The following is a 17,730-nucleotide window of genomic DNA, read 5'->3' as shown; positions in this document are numbered from 1 at the left end:
CGAGGTTCACTGTCCAGCTTCTCCATCCAAAAGAAGGTTCACCCTCATCGCACTTCCCTCAGTTGTCCCTCTCTGGGAAGTCGTGTTTCTCTGAGAGCAGCAACATAAATGTTGCGTTTCGCTAACTCTCTGGACACGATTGGCCCTTCTTTGTTCAGGGCAATCACTCTTCATGTTGCCCATGCGTGTTCTCACATTCCAGGTGGCAAACTGTATCTTTCTTTTCATTTTTCTTTCATCTGTTTAGTTAGGGTTAGGGGTTTTGGTTAGGGTTTGGATTAGGGTTAGAGTTAGGGGTTACGGTTTGGGTTTGGGTTATGGTTAAGGGTTAGGGTTAGGATTAGGATTAAGGTTTAGGGTTAGGGGTTAGCGTTAGGGTTTAGGTTAGGGGTTATGGTTAGGGTTAGAAGTTAGGGTTAGATATGGTTACGGGTTAAGGGTTAGTGGTTTAGCGTTTAGGGTTAGGGTTAGGGGTTGGGTTAGGGTTAGTGGTTACGGTTAGGGGTTAGGGATTAGGGATTACGGTTAGGGTTTGGGTTTGGGTTTAGGGTTATGGATAAGGATAGCGTTTAGGATTATGGGTTAGGGGATAGGGGTTAGGGGTTAGGGGTTAAGGTTAGGGGTATATTAAGGTTAGAGGTGAGGGTTAGGTTAGGGTTATGAGTTAGGGTTAGAGGGTTAGGGTTGGAGGGTTAGAGGGTTATGGTTAGGGTTTGGGTTTGGGTTAAGGTTAGGGGTTATGGTTTAGGGTTAAGGTTTAGGGTTAGAGGCTAGGGTTAGGGTTAGGGGTTAGGGTTAGGGTTTGGGTTAGGGGTTAGGGTTAGAAGTTAGGGTTAGATAGGGTTAGGGGTTAGGGGTTAGGGTTAGAGGTTACGGTTAGGGGTTAGGGATTACGGTCAGGGTTTGGGTTTAGGGATAGGGTTAGGGTTTAGGATTATGGGTTAGGGTCAGGGGATAGGGGTTAGGGTTAAGGTTAGGGGTATATTACGGTTAGGGGTTAGGATTTTGTTAGGGTTAGGATTTAGGGTTAGAGTTAGAGGGTTAGGGTTTGAGGGTTAGGTTAAGAGGTTAGGGTTAAGGTTAGGGATTAGGGTTAGGGGTTAGAGTTAGGGTTAGGTGTTAGGTTTAGGGTTACGGTTAGGGATATGGTAAGGGCTCGATTATTCCGAATCACTACTCTCCGGAACATCTGGCAAAAACATTACCAAACTGCAGCATGTCAAAAAATTTGACTTAAAACTTTCGTGACTGCGGGAACTAATATTCTTGGTTCTTTCGATGATGTCACGTTGATAGAAAACCAAAAAAAAATTAATGAAATTAAAATATAAAAAATAAAACATGAATATACTAAATAGAAAATAATAAACACTATAAAAATAAAAACTGTAAAATAAAATTAAAATTTAAAATAAATTGAAAATAATAAAAGCAAAATGTGTTTTCTTGTCAACCTCTACCGTCAGCAGTGTGGATGTGTAGCGAGGTGCAATACCACCTCCCCCATCTCTACCCCCCTCTTCCTCCCCTATCTCTGCCCCCCCCCTCTCTCTCCCCCTGTCTCTGTCCCCCTCCTCCCCCCCCATTGTCTGCTCATGCATTAGCGCTGGTCTGACTGGCTGCCCCGCCCATGCTGTTTGCGCTGCACAAGCTCACCACCACCACCACCACCTCCTCCCAACTCCCCCCATTGTTCTGCTCCTGCATTCACGTGTTGCTCGCGCAGCTCATTTGCTTGCACAGCTCTCGTCCCCCGTCCACTCACTTTGGAACCCGCATAAGCAGCTACATTTGGAGGCTTGCCCCCTCTTTTCTCTACGCCTGATGCAGACGGCTTGTGATGCGATCGAAACGTGGTGTGTTGTTTTGCATTTATTATTTTCAATTTATTTTTATTTAAAAATATATACAAATTTTATTTTTATTTTTATTGTGGTTTTTTTTATTTATATAATTTCAATTTATTATTATTTTTTCTATCAGCGTGACTACCGAAAGAACCAAGGAATATGAGCACAACATTATTTGGCAGGCGTCATGACGGGTACTGCAAAATCCGACTATGTCTGTCCAGTGCTCACCGAATTGCATTGGCTTCCTGTTGCCGAAATCATCCATTATAAGGTTGCACTCATTACATACAAAGCGCTTGCCACAAATGAACCCCAATACCTTGCTGATATCATCAAAGAACCTTAAACCATAACGCAAACTCTGGTCATCCTCGCAGCAACTTTTGGCTAGTCATCGAATAAAGACGGTCGCTGTATTGCACGCTTTAAGATGCACCTCTGCAGCCATCTGGAATGTTTTTCCTTCCGAAATTAAGAAGTCACTGGAGCTACGCATTTTAAAAATGTAGATTGAAAATATATTTTCTTTAGAACTGCTTATTGTGCTTAATTTGTTGCAGTTCCCCTGCACCTCCGATGAGCATGGTTGGCTATGTACGGTCTGAAAGAAGTTCAACATACACATCAATATGGAAACTCGCTGAAATAACCTAACCAACATGGACACTCGCTAAATAACCTAACCAACATGGACACTCGCTAAATAACCTAACCAACATGGACCCTCGCTAAACAACTTAACCAACATGGGCACTCGCTAAATAACCTAACCAACATGGACACTCGCTAAATAACCTAACCATCATGGACACTCGCTAAATAACCTAACCAACATGGACACTCGCTAAATAACCTAACCAACATGGACACTCGCTAAATAACCTAACCAACATGAACCCTCGCTAAACAACTTAACCAACATGGTGCTGTAGCGCCACCGTGTGATCACGTGGTACAACTGCAGTGCCTGGCGCGATGACTGCAGCAGTGGTGCTGTGCGGCGTCTTCACGGCTTCATTGCCGTCAACCGCGCTTCGGACTAACGCCAGGACGCCGCAACGTCAGCGACTCACAACTACGGGGAATGCGTGGGGTGACGCTTGACAGCGGCAACTGCTGGCGTACTGTGTTGGCCTACACTGCACATGTCCACCACATAACAGACGTATCCACGAATTGAAAGCTTGTGATACTAAATCTTGACTTGTGGTACTGCACTTGTCCACCAGAAGGGACACGTAACACGTCCGGCGCCGGTAATAAAAACTAAACTCTGCGGCCGATTTGCACCGCAATTCTTTATTTCTTCACGGATTTTCAAATAACAAACTACTGCATTGACATCCCAAGCTGTCCCATACGTTTACACCGTTGAATATTTTGTGAACATCGGTGCTGAAATAGTGAAACGCACTGCATTCCCAAACAGTGCGCTTCAATACTCTTTGTTTATTTTGGTAAAGTAACGTAGGTATAAATAAAATTAAATTTCTACCTACGTGACTTTACGGATAGAACCAAAGATGATAGATTCCTGCAGACACGAATTCTTCAAATCAGGAGTGCGCTTCAAATCGGCAACAATCATTCCCGTATCGACTTCAATGCAAAATGCCACCACGGTTCCACAAGTCACACAACCAAGTGGTGTATGCCCTTCGACTCGACTCAACAGAGTCGCGTCAAATACGATGCAACTCATCTCGCTGAGACGCGTTTAAAGGCATATTTGAGGCATCTCACTTGCAACCCTAATACGTCCTAATTCCAAAGCAGGAGTCTCAATTCCAAATCTAGGAGTTCCGATTCTTCATCCGGGAATGTGAACACCAAGAAGTGGTTGTGGGGCTCACGGAAATGGAATAGGGACTCCCAAAATAATCCATATACCCTGTTAGCCTAGTCAGGGTTATGGTAAACGGTTAGGGTGAGGGGTCAATGAGAAGTGAATTCCTCCATTGAATTTACAATGCTGTATACAAAATAAAAACTGGGGAATTTAAAAATGAATATTTTTTTTGCGTGAAAAAATCGACATAGCAGTCAAATACACTGAACGCATGTGGAGGGCAAAGTCACACTACCATGGGGATAACATTCAAACTACAAATATACAGCAGGTGTGAGGGACGGGGTTGAACCTACGACCTCCTGTATACCAGGCAAGGTCGTTACATTCTTGCCACTGTGAATTCCTCCGTTGACGTTAATCTCACTACGTAATGTATGAAACTAAAACTGTAAAATTAAACGTACTACGTGTTTTTTGCAAAGAAAATGCCACAATTTTAACGTGGTGTGTTGGGGGGGGGTCACAAGACATGTGGACCAGCGCTCGCACGAGTGTGTGGGGGGGGGGGTCACAAGACATGTGGACCACCGCGCGCACGAGAGTGTATGTGGGGGGTCACAAGACATGTGGACAACCGCGCGCACGAGAGTGTGTGTGGGGGATCACAAGACATGTGGACCACCGCCCGCACGAGTGTGTGCGGGGGGGGGGTCACAAGACATGTGGACCACCGCCCTCAGGAGAGTGTGTGTGTGGGGGGTCACAAGACATGTGGGACCACCGCACGAGTGTGTGTTAGTGTGTCAGGTTGATTGGTGCCGCCTGCGTGGTGGCGTCATCGCGCTCAGGTTGATTGTTGCCGCCTGCGTGGTTACGTCATCGCGATCAGGTTGATTGGTGCCCCCTGCGTGGTGACGTCATCGCGCTCAGGTTGACTGGAGCGCCGCTGCGTGGTGACGTCATCGCGCTCAGGTTGATTGGAGTGCCGCTGCGTGGTGACGTCATCACGCTCGAGTTGATGAGAATCCGCTGCGTGGTGACGTCATCACGTTCAAGTTGATTGGTGCCCCTGCGTGGTGACGTCATCGCGCTCAGGTTGATTGGAGCGCTGCTGCGTGGTGACGTCAACGCGCTCAGGTTGATTGGCAGTCTCCTGCGTGGTGACGTCATCGCGCTCAGGTTGCTTGGGTTCCCCCTGCGTGGTGACGTCATCGCGCTCAGGTTGGTTGGAGCGCCACTGCGTGGTGACGTCATCGCGCTCAGGTTGATTGACGGCCCCCTGCGTGGTGACGTCTAGCGCTCAGGTTCATTGGTGCCCCCCTGCGTGGTGACGTCATAGCGCTCGGGTTGATTGGAGGCCCCTGTGTGGTGTCGTCATCGCGCTCAGATCAGAGGTGTGGACTCGAGTCATGTGACTTGGACTCGAGTCAGACTCGAGTCATGAATTTGATGACTTCAGACTCGACTCGACAAAATGTACAAAGACTTGCAACTCGACTTGGACTTTAACATCAATGACTCGTGACTTCACTTGGACTTGCGCCTTTTGACTCGAGAAGACTTGCTACTTCCCATGAAAACTGGGGGAAAAAATGTTCACACGGCCGCGCCGCTCTCAGTTTATCTGCATCTGTGAAAAAAATGTACACCACCTGTATGCATGCAGAGAGCACGCGCGCTGCCTGCACGACATCCAATCACTGTAGTCCCACGTTGTTTTGATTGGACAGCATCTAAGCAGGCACATTGCAAGACAACCAATGAAGCGCAACAAGCAACAACGCGCCAGTTGGCAAAATGATACCGAAGATAGTTTCGTTTGGCTATAAAAATTACGATGTAGTCGACAAAAAACGAGTTGCAATTTGCAAAACATGCGGGTCGAAGATTACAGACGGTGCTGCCACAACGTCTAACTTTGTTCGACACCTGAAGTTGCACAAAGAAAGGTAAGTTTTGAACGAATGCTAAGCACCTTATCGGATGTACCGTAACTTACTAGCTGCTGCATATTTACTGTATCAACGAGACAGTAAACGCACGTCTCCCTTGCTGGTTAATGCTTACAAAAATAGGGATTTTTGAACCCCGATTATATGAGGTACATGAGTGTAGCACACTCAGATGGAAAACCTCTTCAACATCATGTCAACGTCCGTTTTAAAGTATAATTTCTACCTTGCTGCTAGACGGATAAACACAAATGTATATCTCAGTCTCTCCAACACACATGAGACAAAAACAGGCCTTCCAGTTTTACTCTTTCAATCGTTCAGTTTCAGAGTGGCTGGTGTGCTGCCTCATTGAGGTCGTTTATCTAATTTTGGTTAATCACAACTAAGCTGAACTGTCGCTGAAGACATAAACTATCACAATTAAACAATGAATGAGGCAGCAGTAGACCTGCAATTGCTGTGTGATGCAGCAAGGCACCATGGAATCTGGTGTGCAGGAGAGAGTGAACTATAAAGCAGGGATTATTCTTTGGTTCTTTTCGGTTAAGTCACGTCTAAAAATAACGTGACTTAACCGAAAAGAACCAAAGAATAATTCCTGCAGTCACGAAAGCTCCCAAATTAAGATATAAAGCAGGGGTTCCCAAACTTTACCATGACAAGGCCCCCCATATACCAGTAGATTCCAGCCAAGGCCCCCCTGACATGGGCCGTGCCACACTCTTTTTTCTGTGCACCTCCTTTCACAACTCGATGGAGTTGGTGCATCCCTAAACCCATCCAAGTACAACAGGAAACATAGTAAGACATATACACTGTAAAGAGGAAAATGATGACACAGTCACAGAAGATCCACCATTAGCCTTCCCTTTTCATATCATGCCCAAACAGCAGGCAGCGCATGGACATAGCGTGCTACCGTAGTCTAGGTCTGTGAGGCAGCACACCACTGGGATATATACAGTATATAATAAAATAATAACGATTATAGTAGTAATGTTCAGAGATGCAATAGATTATTATAGTGCAGTTCTTAACTAATGGGGATATTGTTTAGCTTATTTTTGGTTTAATTTGGTTTATTTTACTTATTTAATTTATTCAATTATTTTGTTTTGCTATACTTTTCATGCCAACTTGCCATGGCCCCCCTAGCACCCCCTCGCGGCACCCAGGGGTCCCCGTCCCCACTTTGAAAACCACTGCTATAAAGCATATGACTTCAGTTTCTTGAGGGAAAGGGCTTTCTTATGACTTTTGAAGCAGTGAAAATATTCTTAATATTGCATACACTGAAACTGAAATGTATTATCGTATACCGTAGTGTACAATAGACAATGAATATTAACACAACATTGATATGAGTAAAGAGTAGTTTCAAATACAACATGTGTGGCTATAAGGGGTTTTCTGACATCTGTTTCATATTCTTTTCTGTTACAGGTATGAAGAATACCAGATGAACAAAAGCATCGTAGATGAACCACAACAGCCTTCAATCTCACAATTCCTGGACACTCGTGTAGGGCGTTACAGCATGAGCCACCCACAGCAGAAGGCCATCTCCAATGCGATACTGTCTGACTTGATTATTGATTGCAATTTTCCTCTATCTATTGTGGAAAATAAGAGCTTTCGTCACTTTCTGGCTGTGCTGGACAGCAAGTATACCCCAGTCTGTCGCCGAACGCTGACCACAAAAACAGAGAGCCTTGCTGAGGAGAGACGTTCAAATTTAAAAACTCAATTGAGCAACACTGACCATGTTTCAGTCACTGTGGACATTTGGTCTGATCGAAAGATGAGGGGATTCCTTGGTGTCACTGTGCACTGGATGGAGAGAGATGCAGAGAGGGTACAGCTAAAGACAAATCTCTTGGCCTGCAACCACTTCAAAGGCTCTCACACAGCGGAGCGCATCTGTGATCAATTTGAGGCAATATGTGATGAATACAACATCAAAGCTAAATTGGACTATATCATTAGTGACAATGCTGCTAACATGCGCAAGGCATTTACGGTCTGCTTCCCCAGCGAACAGGAGGAAGATGATGATGCTGGAGATAATCTTGATGATCCTGAGCTATGGCATGACTTAACCCTAGAAGACCAGCAAACCGTCGATGCTGCTATGGCCAAGAAACAGCGCCTGCAGTGTTTTGCACACACATTGCAGCTGGTGGTGGGAGACGGTTTGAAAGAAACAAAAGCGGCATGTCCTTCTCTCTCCAAGTTATCAAAACTTAGCTCCCTGCTCCACACAAGCACAACGTTTAAAGACATATTCGATGGTGAATTTGGGGAGCACAAAGGCATCCCTGCTGCAGTGAGCACGAGGTGGAATTCTACACTGCGGCAGGTGAAAGCAGTCCTTCATTGTGATCAGCAAAAGCTCTGCGCAGTTCTGGAGAAAGCCGGGCATAAAGAACTGTCATTCACACTACGAGAGTGGAATCTGCTGAAGGAGTTGGTGGACATCTTGAAACCGTTCGGAGAAGCAACTGATTTGACACAGGGGGAGAAAGTCATTACAATCAGTGCAGTTGTTCCATCCGTCTTGTCCCTCAATCACCATCTTGAGAAGCTGAAGCCTCAAGTTCGTTTCCTGAGCGGCCTGGTCAGAGGTCTGCAGGCATCCCTGGAAAAAAGATTTCTTCGGATCTTCATTAATGTGAAAATGGCCCAGTCTCAAGAAGGGATCACTGCCCCCTTTTCAGACACAGTCTACCTGAAAGCAGCTGCCTTGGATCCAGCCTTTTGTCTGCTGTGGATTGAGCCCCATGTGCTGGTCAACCGTGACATCAAGGCAGAGGTGGCACAACGAGTTAAAGGTAAATCTTATTGACTTGCAATGCAACTTAAATGCAACGTAAAATAATTTGATCCTAATCTGATCTAGGATCTAATGTGACATTAATCTGACTTTAACAATAATAACAATTTTCAGTCTTGCACAGTATCATCAACATCAGTAATGGTAATACGAGCTCTTTTGTTTCTGCTGTTGTGACACGTTTTTTTAGAATTGATCCTGAAAGATGCTGCAGAGACGGAGCAACCTGTGCCTGTGCCGGTGCCTGCTGAAGAAGAACTAGAGGACATGGAAGGAGAAGGGCTGTTTGCTGCATACCATAAGAGGCAGAAAAGGGATGTTGGGACCCCACCAGCAGTACAGCTAAGTCACTACATTGACATGGCAGAAGGACAGAATTCCCTTTTGTTCTGGGCACTGAACAGTAAGACTCTTCCTTCACTCTTTCAAGTAGCCATCCGAGTCTTGGCAGTGCCTGCTTCTAGTGCTCCAGTGGACCGAGTTTTCAGCCATGGTGGCATCATTCTGCGTCCCCATGGTGCACAAATGACTGACAGACTTTTGGCCAATTTGATCTTTTGCAAATGCAATGCAGTGTAGGGGCCTCCCTCCACCTGTCCACAGCACGCATGCGCACACACACTCACTCTCTGCTCATCACCTGTCCACACAGCTCTCTCTCTCTCATACACACCAGTCTCTATGGAGGCATTCCAATTATATTATCAGGTTGGTCCAGTTTTTCAGAAGTGATAATTTTGAGGAGTGAGGATTTTATTGATGACATGTTTAAAAAAGTTTAGGCTAAAAGAACCCATGTCTATTTGAAAGTTAAACTGTTTTGCAATATGAGGTCAATGCAATACAGGACTGAAGCTGCTGTGCATTGTTCTAGTGCAATATGCTGTTGAAATAAGAGCATTTTTTGTGAAAATTTAATTTTCTGTTTTTTACTGTGTTTGATTAATGTCATTGTATAAAAAGAGGTTTAAATAAATACAAATCTTACAGACATACATGATTTGTATAAATTTAATTTCTGTGGTAAGAGGACTTGAAATGACTCGAAACAAAAATGGTAGGACTTTGGACTCGACTTGAGACTTGCAGGCTTTGACTTCTGACTCGACTTGGGACTTGCCTCATCTTTGACTCGACTTGACTCGGGACTCGAGAGCAAAGACTTGAGACTTACTTGTGACTTGCATAACAATTAGGGTTAGGGTTAGGGGTTAGAGGTTAGGGGTTAGGGGTTAGGGTTTAGGGTTAGGGGTTAGGGTTAGGGGTTAGGGTTAGGGGTTAGGGTTAGGGGTTAGGGTTAGGGGTTAGGGTTAGGGTTAGGGGTTAGGGTTAGGTTTAGGGTTAGGGGTTAGGGTTAGGGGTTAGGGTTAGCGTTAGGGGTTAGGGTTAGGGGTTAGGGTTAGGGGTTAGGGGTTAGGGTTGGGGTTAGGGTTAGGGGTTACGGGTTAGGGTTAGGGGTAGGGTTTAGGTTTAGGGTTAGGGTTTAGGGTTAGGGGTTAGGGTTTAGGGTTTAGGGTTTAGGGTTAGGGTTAGGGGTTAGGGGTTAGGGGTTAGGGTTAGGGTTAGGGTTCGGGTTAGGGTTAGGGGATAGGGTTAGGGGATAGGGTTAGGGTTAGGGGTTAGGGTTAGGGGTTAGGGGTTAGGGTTAGGGCTAGGGGTTAGGGTAGTCCCGCGTGCGGCGCGCGTGCGCGTGCTGTGGTCCCGCGGCCAGCACGTTCACCCCCGCACGCGCGCGCGTTCACCCCCGCACGCGCGCGCGTTCACGCCCGCACGCGCGCGCGTTCACCCCCGCACGCGTTCACCCCCGAGCGCGCGCGCGTTCACCCCCGCGCGCGTTCACCCCCGCGCGCGCGTACAAACGCCACAACTGAGATGCCACATCGACCATCCACCCCGACTGACAGGCTCTTGTCCACATGCAGGCCGGTGCAGGGCCACCACCTTGTGCCACACAGGGGCAGCTACTACTTGGGGATGCTCTTCGAGTGTTTGAGACGAGATACGATACAAAACTCCGAATTGCTGGGGCGATTAAGCAAGCACCATATAAATGCAATTCATAACAGTGAATGCTTGGGAGCTTATTGGCTCTCGCTCCTGGTTAGAGATCTCCCCAACACACAGGTCCACAAAAACTGGCCGCTCTTACCCTGCAGGTTGCACCTAGGAACTGAGTGTTCAACTTCACATTCTTGTCATAAAAGGCCTGTGATAAAGGTGCATCTATTGGAGCGGCATCGTCTAAGGCAGTGGTTCTTAACCTTGTTGGAGGTACTGAACCCCACCAGTTTCATATGCGCATTCACCGAACCCTTCTTAATTGGAAAAATAAAATATTTTTTCAAATTCAAAACATAAGTACATGTTTTACTGGTGCACAATCATATGAGTCAGGTGTGTGTCTTAACCTCCGCCGAACCCCTGGGGCTCGATCGAACCCAGGTTAAGAACCACTGGTCTAAGGCTTACGCATCTCCCGGGTCTCCATTTGACTTTGTATTGTCTCGGAGGAAGTCCACCCACACCTCCACTTCCACAAACTGCTGGGAGTTGCCTCGCTCTGCTTCACAGTCAGAATTCTCCTCCTGCTTCACGTTGCCTCCATCGATGTGAAGGTCCGATTTGGGAGTTGAATCTTCATATTCACATTTTACCTTCACTTCTTCACATTTCACCTTCACCTCTTCATATTTCACCTTGATTTCTTTGAAAGTGTCCAAGCTGGGATTTTCTTCCGGTTCTTGTTTGATGAGGGATGGGCTCATTGCAGCACTTTGACTTTCACAAGCTGATTTCACACTCCACTCCTGGTGGATCTTTTGATACTTGTGTGTTCTCTGGTGTCTTTGAAGATGTGGTGACCATGCAAACGCCTTCCCACACACACTGCACTTGAAGGGTTTCTCTCCCGTGTGTGTTCTCTTGTGTGCTACAAGAGTAGATGAATCTGAAAACGCCTTCCCACACACACTGCACTTGTAGGGTTTCTCTCCTGTGTGTGTTCTCTGGTGTGTTACAAGAGCAGATGAATCTGAAAACGCCTTCCCACACACACTGCACTTGAATGGTTTTTCTCCCGTGTGTGTTCTCTGGTGTTTTACAAGATGAGCTGAACGTGCAAACGCCTTCCCACACACACTGCACTTGAAGGGTTTCTCTCCCGTGTGTGTTCTCTGGTGTGCTACAAGAGTAGATGACTGTGAAAATGCCTTCCCACACATACTGCACTTGAAGGGTTTCTCTCCCATGTGTGTTCTCTGGTGTGCTACAAGAGTAGATGAACGTGCAAACACCTTCCCACACACACTGCACTTGCAGGGTTTCTCTCCCATGTGTGTTCTCTTGTGTTTTACAAGAGTAGATGAATCTGAAAACGCCTTCCCACACACACTGCACTTGAAGGGTTTCTCTCCCGTGTGTGTTCTCTTGTGTGTCACAAGAGCAGATGACTGTGCAAACGCCTTCCCACACACACTGCACTTGAAGGGTTTCTCTCCCGTGTGTGTTCTCTGGTGTGCTACAAGAGCAGATGACTGTGCAAACGCCTTCCCACACACACTGCACTTGAAGGGTTTCTCTCCCTTGTGTGTTCTCTGGTGTGTTACAAGATCATATGACTGTGCAAACGCCCTCCCACACACACTGCACTTGAAGGGTTTCTCTCCTGTGTGAGTTCTCTGGTGTGTTACAAGATCATATGACTGTGCAAACGCCCTCCCACACACACTGCACTTGAAGGGTTTCTCTCCTGTGTGAGTTCTCTGGTGCCGTGTCAAATGTTCAGGACGATCCGTGCTGTATGCACACTGGTCGCATTGATGCCTTTTTGCACCGAGCTGCGCCGAGTGCCTTTGCTCCATGAGACCAATTCTGCAGAGGCAGCGACAGCTGCAGACAGAAACAAAGAATATCCACACCATCTACACGTCAGTATCGAGGCACAGAGGAATGCATATATACACAGTCACACGTGACTTACACGTCTATAGTTATTCATATATTTATGATATAGTAAAAAAGTGTCCCAAATTCATCACATGGGCTGTTATGGCACACAATGAGAGGGCAAATGGTTATAACCGTGCCTGGAAGCCCTCGTATCTTCAAAATGAACGTTAACCCAAAACTCAGCACACAATTTCAGCTGTCTGGCTTCTAAATAAATGTTTATGAAAGCTAAATTCAGCTGACATAACAATGGGTGTTGAAAATAATACTATTTGTGTTATGCACAAATGCATAAATTAATGTTCAATCGCAATTTAGAGGTGTGAAGCCAGGCACAGATGTCCTTGATTGCTCGGATGAGCAGTTCCGACTTAAGCTGCTGCACGTGTTTGCTGTGATCACTTCCTGACTCCATTCTTACAAAGAGTTCCAGAGGAAAACTAAAATAAACTACTGTTTTGATATAACCTCTGTGCTCAATAGAGTTAATAGACTTTACTGCAAATACAAACTTGACACTGTCACACACTCAGAGGTGGAGCCAGGATTTTCAGGTAGGGGGAGGAAACCCCTCCAGCAATGAAAAATTACAGGAGTTGTTAGTAAGTAAGGAGTTGTTAGTGAGAAAGGAGTTGTTAGTAAGAAAGGACTTGTCCCTTGCTTTTCATTCGACGCGTGTGATCGTCATCGCCCTCGCTGAACGTGTTGATGCCTTCAGGAAAGAAAAATAGACTTTTGTATTTTGGGGGGGGGGGGGGGGGGGAAATGACCATGACGTATGTGGCATCAACCCGCATCACACCTGAGCTAAGGGCTCTGCAATGCTTACCCCCCTACCACATGGCTCTTCGCGCGCCGTACTTCTACAGCTGTTCACAGCGTGCCGGGAGATTTTAGGTGGCGCTTCGCTCCTGGCCGATTAAGTCATTGGCTTCTCGGAGTTTCAATACAAATCCGTGTGAAGAACAGGTACAACTGCCATCTTAAATATATAGCAGAACTTACACCTGTTTGTTTGTGTGAAACAGCAAAAACTCTCCAACGCTGAGCTCTGGCGTCATGAAATTTTCACAGCTTATGCTGTCTGGAATTTCTAAGCGAACGCCACGTCATTCCCTTCCCGAGTGGCAAAAATCGACCTGACGTAGCAGTGGGTTCAGGTTGAATTTCCTTGAGTGAAAACATCCGATTTAGGTAAATTGAAGTGTTTCGGCTTCCTTCTTGCAAGCATCAATTTTTTCAGGGTTTTTCATTGAATTATGAGGGAATATTAAATTAATCCAAGACAAGAATCCAAGTCCCGGGCAAAGCCGGGTAGTGAAGCTAGTTACTAATAAACCCCAATGATCCTATCGAAATTACGGATTTCTATCGGATCGTTGGGGGGGCACGTGCCACCCCACCCCCACTGGCTCCACCACTCTCACACACTGGCAGCATGGTTCACAGGTGGTGGTGTGTCCAGACCCACGCCTGGCCACCTTCACCTGCTCAGTATTAATGCTTCCTCACTCCACCAAGTAATTCATTGAGGATCAACCAACACAGCCGAGGCTGCGTGTCTCTCTGTGGTGAGATGTTAACTACCTGTCCTGGCATACAGGAAGTCGTGGGTTCGATCCCGACCCTGACGCCTGCTGTATATTTGTAGTTTACGTGTCTCTCTCTCTCTCCCCGTGGTCGCGTGGATTTCCTTCCCGATCCCCGGGTTTCCCCTCCACACGCCTATAGTGAACACCGCCACGTGTCTATAGTGAACACCTCCACGTGTCTATAGCGAACACCTCCACGTGTCTATAGTGAACACCACCACGTGTCTATAGTGAACACTGCCACGTGTCTATAGTGAACACCTCCACGTGTCTATAGTGAACACCGCCACGTGTCTATAGCGAACACCGCCACGCGTCTATAGTGAACACCTCCACGTGTCTATAGCGAACACCTCCACGTGTCTATAGTGAACACCTCCACGTGTCTATAGTGAACACCTCCACGCGTCTATAGTGAACACCTCCACGTGTCCAGAGTGAACACCGCCACGCGTCTATAGTGAACACCTCCACGCGTCTATAGTGAACACCGCCACGTGTCTATAGTGAACACCTCCACGTGTCTATAGTGAACACCTCCACGTGTCTATAGTGAACACCGCCACGCGTCTAGAGTGAACACCTCCACGTGTCTATAGTGAACACCTCCACGCGTCTATAGTGAACACCTCCACGTGTCTATAGTGAACACCTCCACGTGTCTATAGTGAACACCGCCACGCGTCTATAGTGAACACCTCCACGCGTCTATAGTGAACACCGCCACGCGTCTATAGTGAACACCTCCACGCGTCTATAGTGAACACCGCCACGCGTCTATAGTGAACACCGCCACGCGTCTATAGTGAACACCTCCACGCGTCTATAGTGAACACCGCCACGTGTCTATAGTGAACACCTCTACGCGTCTATAGTGAACACCGCCACGTGTCTATAGTGAACACCTCCACGCGTCTATAGTGAACACCGCCACGTGTCTATAGTGAACACCGCCACGCGTCTATAGTGAACACCGCCACGCGTCCAGAGTGAACACCGCCACGCGTCTATAGTGAACACCTCCACGTGTCCAGAGTGAACACCGCCACGCGTCTATAGTGAACACCTCCACGTGTCCAGAGTGAACACCGCCACGTGTCTATAGTGAACACCTCCACGTGTCTATAGTGAACACCTCCACGTGTCTATAGTGAACACCGCCACGCGTCTAGAGTGAACACCTCCACGTGTCTATAGTGAACACCTCCACGCGTCTATAGTGAACACCTCCACGTGTCTATAGTGAACACCTCCACGTGTCTATAGTGAACACCGCCACGCATCTATAGTGAACACCACCACGCGTCTATAGTGAACACCGCCACGCGTCTATAGTGAACACCTCCACGCGTCTATAGTGAACACCGCCACGCGTCTATAGTGAACACCGCCACGCGTCTATAGTGAACACCTCCACGCGTCTATAGTGAACACCGCCACGTGTCTATAGTGAACACCTCCACGCGTCTATAGTGAACACCGCCACGTGTCTATAGTGAACACCTCCACGCGTCTATAGTGAACACCGCCACGTGTCTATAGTGAACACCGCCACGCGTCTATAGTGAACACCGCCACGCGTCCAGAGTGAACACCGCCACGCGTCTATAGTGAACACCTCCACGTGTCCAGAGTGAACACCGCCACGCGTCTATAGTGAACACCTCCACGTGTCCAGAGTGAACACCGCCACGTGTCTATAGTGAACACCTCCACGTGTCTATAGTGAACACCTCCACGTGTCTATAGTGAACACCGCCACGTGTCTATAGTGAACACCTCCACGCGTCTATAGTGAACACCGCCACGCGTCTATAGTGAACACCTCCACGCGTCTATAGTGAACACCGCCACGCGTCCAGAGTGAACACCTCCACGTATCTATAGTGAACACCTCCACGTGTCCAGAGTGAACACCTCCACGCGTCTAGAGTGAACACTGCCACGTGTCTATAGTGAACACCGCCACGCGTCTAGAGTGAACACTGCCACGTGTCTATAGTGAACACCTCCACGTGTCCAGAGTGAACACCTCCACGCGTCCAGAGTGAACACCTCCACGTGTCCAGAGTGAACACCTCCACGTGTCTATAGTGAACACCACCACGCGTCCAGAGCGAACACCGCCACGTATCTAGAGTGAACACCGCCACGCGTCTAGAGTGAACACCGCCACGCGTCCAGAGTGAACACCACCACGCGTCTAGAGTGAACACCACCACGTGTCTAGAGTGAACACCGCCACGCGTCTAGAGTGAACACTGCCACACGTCTAGAGCGAACACCGCCACGCGTCCAGAGTGAACACCACCATGCGTCTAGAGTGAACACCACCACGTGTCTAGAGTGAACACCGCCACGCGTCTAGAGTGAACACTGCCACACGTCTAGAGCGAACACCGCCACGCGTCCAGAGTGAACACCACCACGCATCTAGAGTGAACACCACCACGCGTCTAGAGCGAACACCGCCGTGTCTAGAGCGAACACCGCCACGCGTCTAGAGTGAACACCGCCACGTATCTAGAGTGAACACCACCACGCGTCTAGAGCGAACACCGCCACGTGTCTAGAGTGAACACCGCCACGTGTCTAGAGCGAACACCGCCACGTGTCTAGAGTGAACACCACCACGCGTCTAGAGTGAACACCGCCACGTATCTAGAGTGAACACCACCACGCGTCTAGAGCGAACACCGCCACGTGTCTAGAGTGAACACCGCCACGTGTCTAGAGCGAACACCGCCACGTGTCTAGAGTGAACACCACCACGCGTCTAGAGCGAACACCGCCACGTGTCTAGAGTGAACACCACCACGCGTCTAGAGTGAATACCACCACGCTGTTGACAAGCCTCACCTTGTTGTTGTTGTTGTGGGCAGGTCGCTTCTGAAAACAAGAGCGGTACAGCAGCTCAAGCGGGCGTGGCCTGGTAAGAAATGAAAAAAAACTGTGTGAATATTTAAAACAAAACAAGTTACAAAGTAGCGAGCCAGGTGAAGGGAAATTAAAACTTAAGCAAGATACTCTTTCGGTAAAGTCACGTAGGTAAAACATTAAAATTAATGAAAGTAAAATAAAATAAAATATTTTATTTTATTTTATATTATTTTACTTTCATTAATTTTAATGTTTTACCTACGTGACTTTACCGAAACAACCTAAGAATATGAATCATTGCAGTCACGAAAGCTTCAAATCTAGAAGAAACTCTTTGGTTCTTTCGGTAAAGTCACGTAGAATAAATAAATAAAATAATAGCATACGACATTTCGATTGCAACACAAGCAATCATCATCAGGTACAAATGAAAGAGAAAAAAAACCTAGTAAACTTAGAAATGTAGTGCAATACAACACAGAGAGTCGGCTAACATAACAGTCAACAGCCCACCTGGTTGATAACGTTCTTCCAAAGATTGCTCAATTTGAGAGAGAGACACGGAGACACATAGACAGACACATAAGCAGAGAGAGAGAGAGAGAGATGACACATAGACACACAGAGAGAGATGACAGAGAGACACACAGAGACACACAGAGACACACAGAGACACACACAGAAACAACGCCTCTGTGTCGAGGCCTTAAATAGAGAGAGAGGGGGGCAGAGAGAGAGAGGGGGGTAGAGAAAGGGGCAGAGAGATGGGTGGTGGTGGGAATCCGGTTTCAAGTACCACCATCCCTCTCAAAAGAATTCTCTCATCAAAACGCTATACCGCAGAGCCAATGGCATTTCTGACCAACACCACTTGGCC

General features: G+C 47.3%; 2 long non-coding RNA genes across 2 annotated transcripts; one reads left to right on the top strand and one right to left on the bottom strand.

Annotated features, from left to right (window-relative positions):
- Positions 1-5,024: 5,024 nt before the first annotated feature.
- Positions 5,025-9,428, top strand: LOC144737019 (uncharacterized). Its single transcript, XR_013588853.1, has 3 exons — positions 5,025-5,594; positions 7,044-8,431; positions 8,624-9,428. It is a non-coding gene; the product is annotated as an uncharacterized LOC144737019 (long non-coding RNA).
- A 1,341-nt stretch (positions 9,429-10,769) lies between these two features.
- On the bottom strand, positions 10,770-17,128 carry LOC144737020 (uncharacterized). The gene is made up of 2 exons (XR_013588854.1): positions 16,833-17,128; positions 10,770-12,321 (listed from the first exon to the last, which is right to left on the bottom strand). It is a non-coding gene; the product is annotated as an uncharacterized LOC144737020 (long non-coding RNA).
- Between the last annotated feature and the right edge of the window lie 602 nt (positions 17,129-17,730).

Source organism: Lampetra planeri, chromosome 64 (assembly GCF_965212315.1).
Source record: "Lampetra planeri chromosome 64, kcLamPlan1.2.h2, whole genome shotgun sequence".
Classification (NCBI taxonomy): Eukaryota; Metazoa; Chordata; class Hyperoartia; order Petromyzontiformes; family Petromyzontidae; genus Lampetra; species Lampetra planeri.
Note: the sequence above shows the minus strand (reverse complement) of the source record. Positions and strands in the feature narration are given on the sequence as shown.